Source organism: Crocodylus porosus, unplaced genomic scaffold (genome assembly GCF_001723895.1).
Source record: "Crocodylus porosus isolate Cpor-Errol unplaced genomic scaffold, CroPor_comp1, whole genome shotgun sequence".
Taxonomy (NCBI): domain Eukaryota; kingdom Metazoa; phylum Chordata; order Crocodylia; family Crocodylidae; genus Crocodylus; species Crocodylus porosus.
In genome coordinates this window covers 17,003,226-17,009,811 of record NW_017728923.1, presented here as the reverse complement: position 1 = coordinate 17,009,811, position 6,586 = coordinate 17,003,226, and positions in this window count along the sequence as shown.

Sequence of the window (6,586 nt, the reverse complement as noted above, 5' to 3'; positions counted from 1 at the left end):
ATGTTGTCCATGCCTCAACTTCTGACCAGCTCATTATCCCTCCAGCTACTACTGCACTGTAAAGAGAATCTAAACATCCCTCATCTCCAAAGGTTATACTATAATTGATATATAATACAAGAATTCTCAGAATTTCTGGAAAAGTAGTTCTTTTTCAATCTGAAAAGCATGTAGCATGAAGATTGCTTCCTGGGCCAATGCCCCCTCTACTACCTAATTGAATATATAAAGAATTTTTTTGTCCTTTTTAAAAAATATTAATCAGATTCTACTGTTGGTCTTAATTTCATTTACCCATCTCATCTGCTCTATAGCTCTCTCCCCGCTGTTCTCCTACACATATTTCTGTACCATCTGGCTACTTTCACCCCTCTTGTGGTTGCTTACCAGCCTGGTCCCTTTGTCCCATACGTCTTGTATTTTAGCAGTGTCACTTCTTTGTAGGGCAGATTCTAGTTTGCATTTCATCATTTTTGAACAGCAGAGGTACCTTAAGAAATGCCCCAGCCACAGTTCAGCTACTCCCTTTATTCTGGTGTAGGTAGAGTTGGAGGGAGGGGAAAAAACATGATGGGTGGGGATGTGGCAGAGCTCTTCTCCTAACCTGTGCCACCGTAAGTTAGAACAGGCTAGGTGGATCAGTACAGAATTATAGAGCTATAATTATATAAAGTGACTACGCCTTTATTTTTTTTTAACTTTTTTTGCTCATTGTAATTGCTATTGTTTTCATTAAGTACTCAGAAGTATTTTGGAATACATTTTGGAGTAAACTCATTCCTTTTATTAATCGCTAATCAGACATTCCTACCATAATATTGACTTTTTGTTTCAGATTTGCAATCACTATAATTATCTAATGATCTTCAGTGATCTTCAAGACTGATTTAAGATAAACAGTCTCTTGGTTTACATTTTTGTTTAGCTCTTTTTAAAGTCGATAGTGTTCTATTTTTTTAGTATTTTTCTCCTCATTTCTGTATGCTGACAACTTTAATCTTTTAATGCAACAGCTAGTTTAAATTGTGTTAACTTATTATAATTTCCATAACAATTTTCTAAATCAATTCCATTTGTTGTTATCTCCATAAAAATAAGACATTTGTGCAAAAAAAAAAAAAAGAAAAAAGGAATGCATTATGTTTTTTCTTTCTCCTTGATGTTTCACCGCTGGAAAAGACTGCTCCCGTCTCTAGAACAATCAACAAAAGAAAATACAGATGTCTAATTGTGGGACATCAGTATCAGCTTTGGTTATACCTTCGTACTGTTTTTATTTTCATGAACTAAGCGATTTTTCTTCTAGTGTGTTTTCCCTCTGACTCTTCCATAAGCAATTTGAATTACTCCCTCCAAAGAGTGCTTATTTCAGGGGGAAAAAACCCTCTTTATTCAAGAATGAAAGCTTCCCTGCTTTCCATGTTCTAATCTCGAATATTCTGGAGACTGTCTCCAGAACTGACTCCAGACTGTTGTCTCCAGTATAAATTCAATATCTTAGTGAAGAAATGACAAATTTAACTTTGAACAAGAATTTATAGATATTGTAGAAATGTTAAGGATTCTAATCTAAGTTGATCATTTGTACCTTAGTCTAATGCCTTCTTTATCTGATGTCTCAAATTTCACGTAACGTTAATGACTGTTTTGTATTCCTGCTATAATTATGTAGCTAATCGTATATTCTCATTCAGCTTTAAAATTCTGAAGCATGAATAAAATATTAGTCTGTTGTTGCTTAAATTCCATTTTTAAAAAAATGATATAGTTGTCTGTTTTTCCTTGAAACAGAAATGGTTACCTGGCTAACATCAAGTGAAAAATAATCTTTTCAGTGTGATTTCTCCCTTGCAAAATAATTTGTGTCATCATAATAGCTTGATCTTAACAATTTATCTTTCTTAATGTATGTAAACACGTAAGAGTACTTGCAGATATTACCATCTTAGTTTAGATGATCTACCCTCCTTCCTGTTCTTAGGAAAACAGAAATGCAAGCCAAGTTTAATATTCGTACAGAAAGGATCCAGATTACTCAGTGCATTTGCAGAAAATAAAATATAATTTTGTTTTTTTGGCACATTTATCTGGCTTTTCATTTTCAGTACTATTAAAATCTATCATGCTTATTGATAGAAAATAATTGCATCTTGTTTTCCTGTTACTATAAGTTTTGTTTGCACTATACAGTTCATAAAAGGTTATTCTTGTCTCTAATTACCAGTTTTTGTGGGCCTCTTTAGTCCAAAGTTTTATTCCACCAGATTTAAAAGAAAAATGTGATTTATATGAAAAGACAGCAGTGAGGATTTAGTCATCTTTAAAGAGATAATATGCATGTTCTTAAAGTTTTGAGATACTATTGCTTCAGATGCCTGGTATTAGAAGAAGGCATTAGGGAGCAAGGGGTGAGTTTAGGACATTCATATTTTCAAGAGTCCAAACAAGGCTTTAGTTTGTAATACCCTAGAAATTCAAAAAGAAACCATTGAGAAAGCTCATGATTTCTTCACAGAAGCTATTTTTAAATATGTCACTGATATTCAGTCTTTGGAACACTTTGAGGTTTTCTCCATTTTGGGTGTGTATTCATGGCGCCGTATAGTGCAGTTGCTATGGTGCTGTGCTTTAGTACTTCCTATTGGGCAGATCTAAGTACATTTCAAAATTAGCATCTATAAAAATTCCATATTGTTCAATAAAATGGATTTCTCTTTTCATATAAAAAAAATACCAAATCCTTGGTTTATGTTGGGGAGTAACTGGGGAAGTTTACCAATACTGCTAAGTGTTCTTGAGTTTCTCAGCTTTGTTTTATAGAATCAAAGGAAATTAGGGTTGGAAGGGGCCTCAGGAGGTCATCTACTCCAACCCCTGCTCAAAGCAGGACCATTCCCAACTAGATCATCCCAGCTAAGACTTTGTCTAGCCAGGTCTTAAAAACCATCAAGGATGGTGATTACACAACCTCTCTAGGTAACCTGTTCCAGTGTTTTACAAAGTTTTTCTGTGTATGTAACCTAAACTTCCCTTGCTGCAACGTGAAACCATTTCTCCTTGTTCTGATATCTGCCACCACTGAGAAGAGTCTAGCTCCATCCCCTTTTGATCCCCCTTCAGATAGCTGAAGGCTGCTATTACATCCCCCTCAGTCTTCTCTTCTCTAGACTAAATAAGGCCAGTTCCCTCAGCCTCTTCTCATAAGTCATGTGCCCCAGCTCCCTCACCATTTTTGTTGTCCTCCGTTGGATTCTCCAGGTTTTCCGCATCCTTTCTGTAGTGGGGGGCCCAAAACTGAACACAATATTCCAGATGTGGCCTCAGCAGTGCTGAGTAGAGGGGAATAATCATTTCCCTCGATCTGCTGACAACACTCCTACCGATACAGCCCAGTATGCCATTAGCTTTCCTGGTAACATGGGCCCACTGTTGAATAATATTCAATGTATTGTCCACTGTAACCTCCTGGTCCAGTCTGCAGAGCTGCTGCTCAGTCAGTCAGCCCCCAGCCTGTACACTGGTACTGGGATTGTTCTGTCCTAAGTGCAGGACTTTGCCCTTGTCCCTACTGAACCTCATGAGATTTCCTTTGGCCCAATCCTCCAATTTGTTTAGGTTTGTCTGAATCCTAGTCCTACCCTCCAGTGTACCTACTACTCCCCCCCTCCGCCACCCTTGGTGTCATCTGCAAACTTGCTGAGGGTGCAGTCTATGCCATCTTCCAGGTCACTGATGAAGATATTGAACAAAACTGGCCTCACGACTGACCCCTGGGGCACTCCATGTGATACCAGCTGCCAGCTAGACATTAAGCCATTAACTACTACACTCTGAGCCTAATTATCTAGCCAGTTTTCTATCCATCTTACAGTCCATTCATTCAACCTGTACTTCCTCAGTTTGCCTGTGAAAATGTTGTAGGAAACCATATCAAAAGCCTTGATAAAGTCAAGGTATGCCACATCCAGCAATCTCCCCACATCCACAGAGCCAGTCATCTCATCATAGAAGGCAATCAGGTTGGTCAGGCATGACTTGCCCTTGGTGAATCCATGCTGACTGTTCCTAATCACCTTCTTCTCCTACAAGTGTTTAGAAATGGATTCCTTGAGAATTTGCTCCATGATTTTTCCAGCAGCTGGAGTAAGGTGACCAGTCTATAGTTCCTTGCATCCTCCTTTTCCCCTTTCTTAAATATAGGCACTATATTTGCCTTTTTCCAGTCATCCAGGACCTCTCCTGCTTGCTGCAAGTTTTCACAGATGATGGCCAGTGGCTCTGCAGTCACATTGGCCAACTCCCTCAGCACCCTTGGGTGCATCCTGTCTGACCCCATGGACTTGTATATGTCCAGCCTTTCTAAATAGTCCCTAACCTGTTCTTTCACCACTGTCAGCTGCTCACCTCCCCACCAAACTGTGCTGCCCCAGGTGCAGCAGTTTGTGGGGTGACCTCACCTGTAAAGACTGAGGGGGAAAAGGCACTGAGCACTTCAGCCTTTTCTGTATCCTTTGTCATTAGGTTGCCTCCCCCCACTCAGCAAGGGATCCGCACTTTCCCTGATCCTCCTCTTGATACCGATGTACTTGTAGAAACCCTTCTTGTTACCCTTCACATCTCTTGCTAGCTGCAACTCCAGTTGTGCTTTCGCCTTCCTGACTTCATCCCTGCATGCCCGAGAAATACTCATACTCATCCCTAGTTGTTTTTCCAGGTTGCTACTTATAAGCTCCCTTTTCTGTGTTTTAGCTTACTGAAGAGTTCCCTGCTAAGACTACCTGCTCCTCTGCCATACTTGCCTGTCTTCCTGCATATCAGGATGGTTTGTTCCTACACTCTCAGAAATGTTTATTTAAAGTACAGCCAGCTCTCCTGGACTTCTCTCCCCTTCAGACTAGCTTCCCATAGGATTCTGCCCATGAGCTGCCTGAGCGAGTTGAAGTCTACTTTTCTGAAGTCCAGGGACCTTCCCTGCTGCTCTCCTTCTGCCTTGCCTTGGAATCCTGGAACTCAATCATCTCATGGTTGCTGCTGCCCATGTTGCCATCCATTACTACACTCCCCAACAATTCTTCCAAGTTTGTGAGCAGCAGGTCAAGAACACGACCTCTAATTGGCCTCTCCAACACTTGTACCAGGAAGTTGTCCCCAGTACTCTCCAAAACATTTCTGGATTTCCTGTGCACTGCTGTATTGCCCTCCCAGAAGATGCCAGGGTGATTGAAGTCCCCCATGACAACCAGGGCCTGTGCTCAGGAAACTTTCACTAGTTGTATGAAGAAAGGCTCATTCACCACTTCCTCCTGGTTTGGTGGTCTATAGCAGACCCCCACCGTGACATAACCCGTTGCTCTCACTTCTAACCCTAACCCAGAGACTTTCAACAGGCCTATCTCCAGTTTCATAATGGAGCTGTGAGAAATCATGCAGGTCTTTTACATAACTCCTCCTCCTCTTCTTTCCTTCCTCAAGAGTTTATACCCATCCATGATGGTACTCCAGTCATGCGTGCTATCCCATCAAGTCCCTGTTATTCCAATTGTATCATAGTTCTGTGACTGTGCAGGGTCTTCCAATTATTCCTGTTTGTTTCCCAGGCTATGATTTAATACTTTATGATTTAATCCTCATAGACTTCAGTCTGGGTTAAGGCCCTACTGTCATGGATGTAGTTTTCAAAATAAACATGTCCCCTTTGTTTTCCATTGTAAAGATTGAAGAAAAAATAAGAAATCCCCCTCAACTGCTTCAATGTCCACCTTCTAATCTTGATGTTAGATTGTTTACAATCACACATAATAAAATAAACGAGATGTACAAAAATAAACGAGATGTACAAAAAGCATTTTAATATTGGTTGTGTTACACTATAGCTGTGATCTGTCCTGAATTTTGGCCAGAGTACACCTCTTTGTCATGGGTGGATCTAGGATTTTCAAAAGAGGAGAACAGATGGTGTGATGAATCATCACATATAACACAATGTGTATTTTTCTTCAGTTGAAAAGAAGTTTTACTAGTAAGGTGGGGGCCTAGGGTATGTTATTCAGTGTAAGACCAAAGCACAAATAAAAATAACGTTATTGTGTAACCTGGATGTAGTCAGGTATGTTCTCCCTTCTCCAACTGAAGAGATATGTCAACAGGGCAGGTATCCTGTGGGGGGACAACCGCTGGCTGCACGCAGCTTCCTTCCCCTATAGAGAGCCAAGGCAGGACACTATATGAACTTAACTACGTACAAATTTAATTACATAAAAATAAATATAAACAAAAATGAACACATATATTTACATATATTATTAAACTTTAAATCTTCTGACATATACACATACACACACATACACACACACACAGATATGTCTGCCACCCCTAAAGATACCAAGATGTTACTGCTAAATACCAGATAAATAATAGAGGGTCCCAGCAAGGCCTCAATGTAAATCATATACTCTAAACTTTATTAAACTACAAATATAAAATACACAAGACATATACACAATAACATAAACTATGGATAATGTCCATTCAATCTTATACCACCCAACAAAGATTTCAATGAAGGTCATACAACTTTAAACTCAAA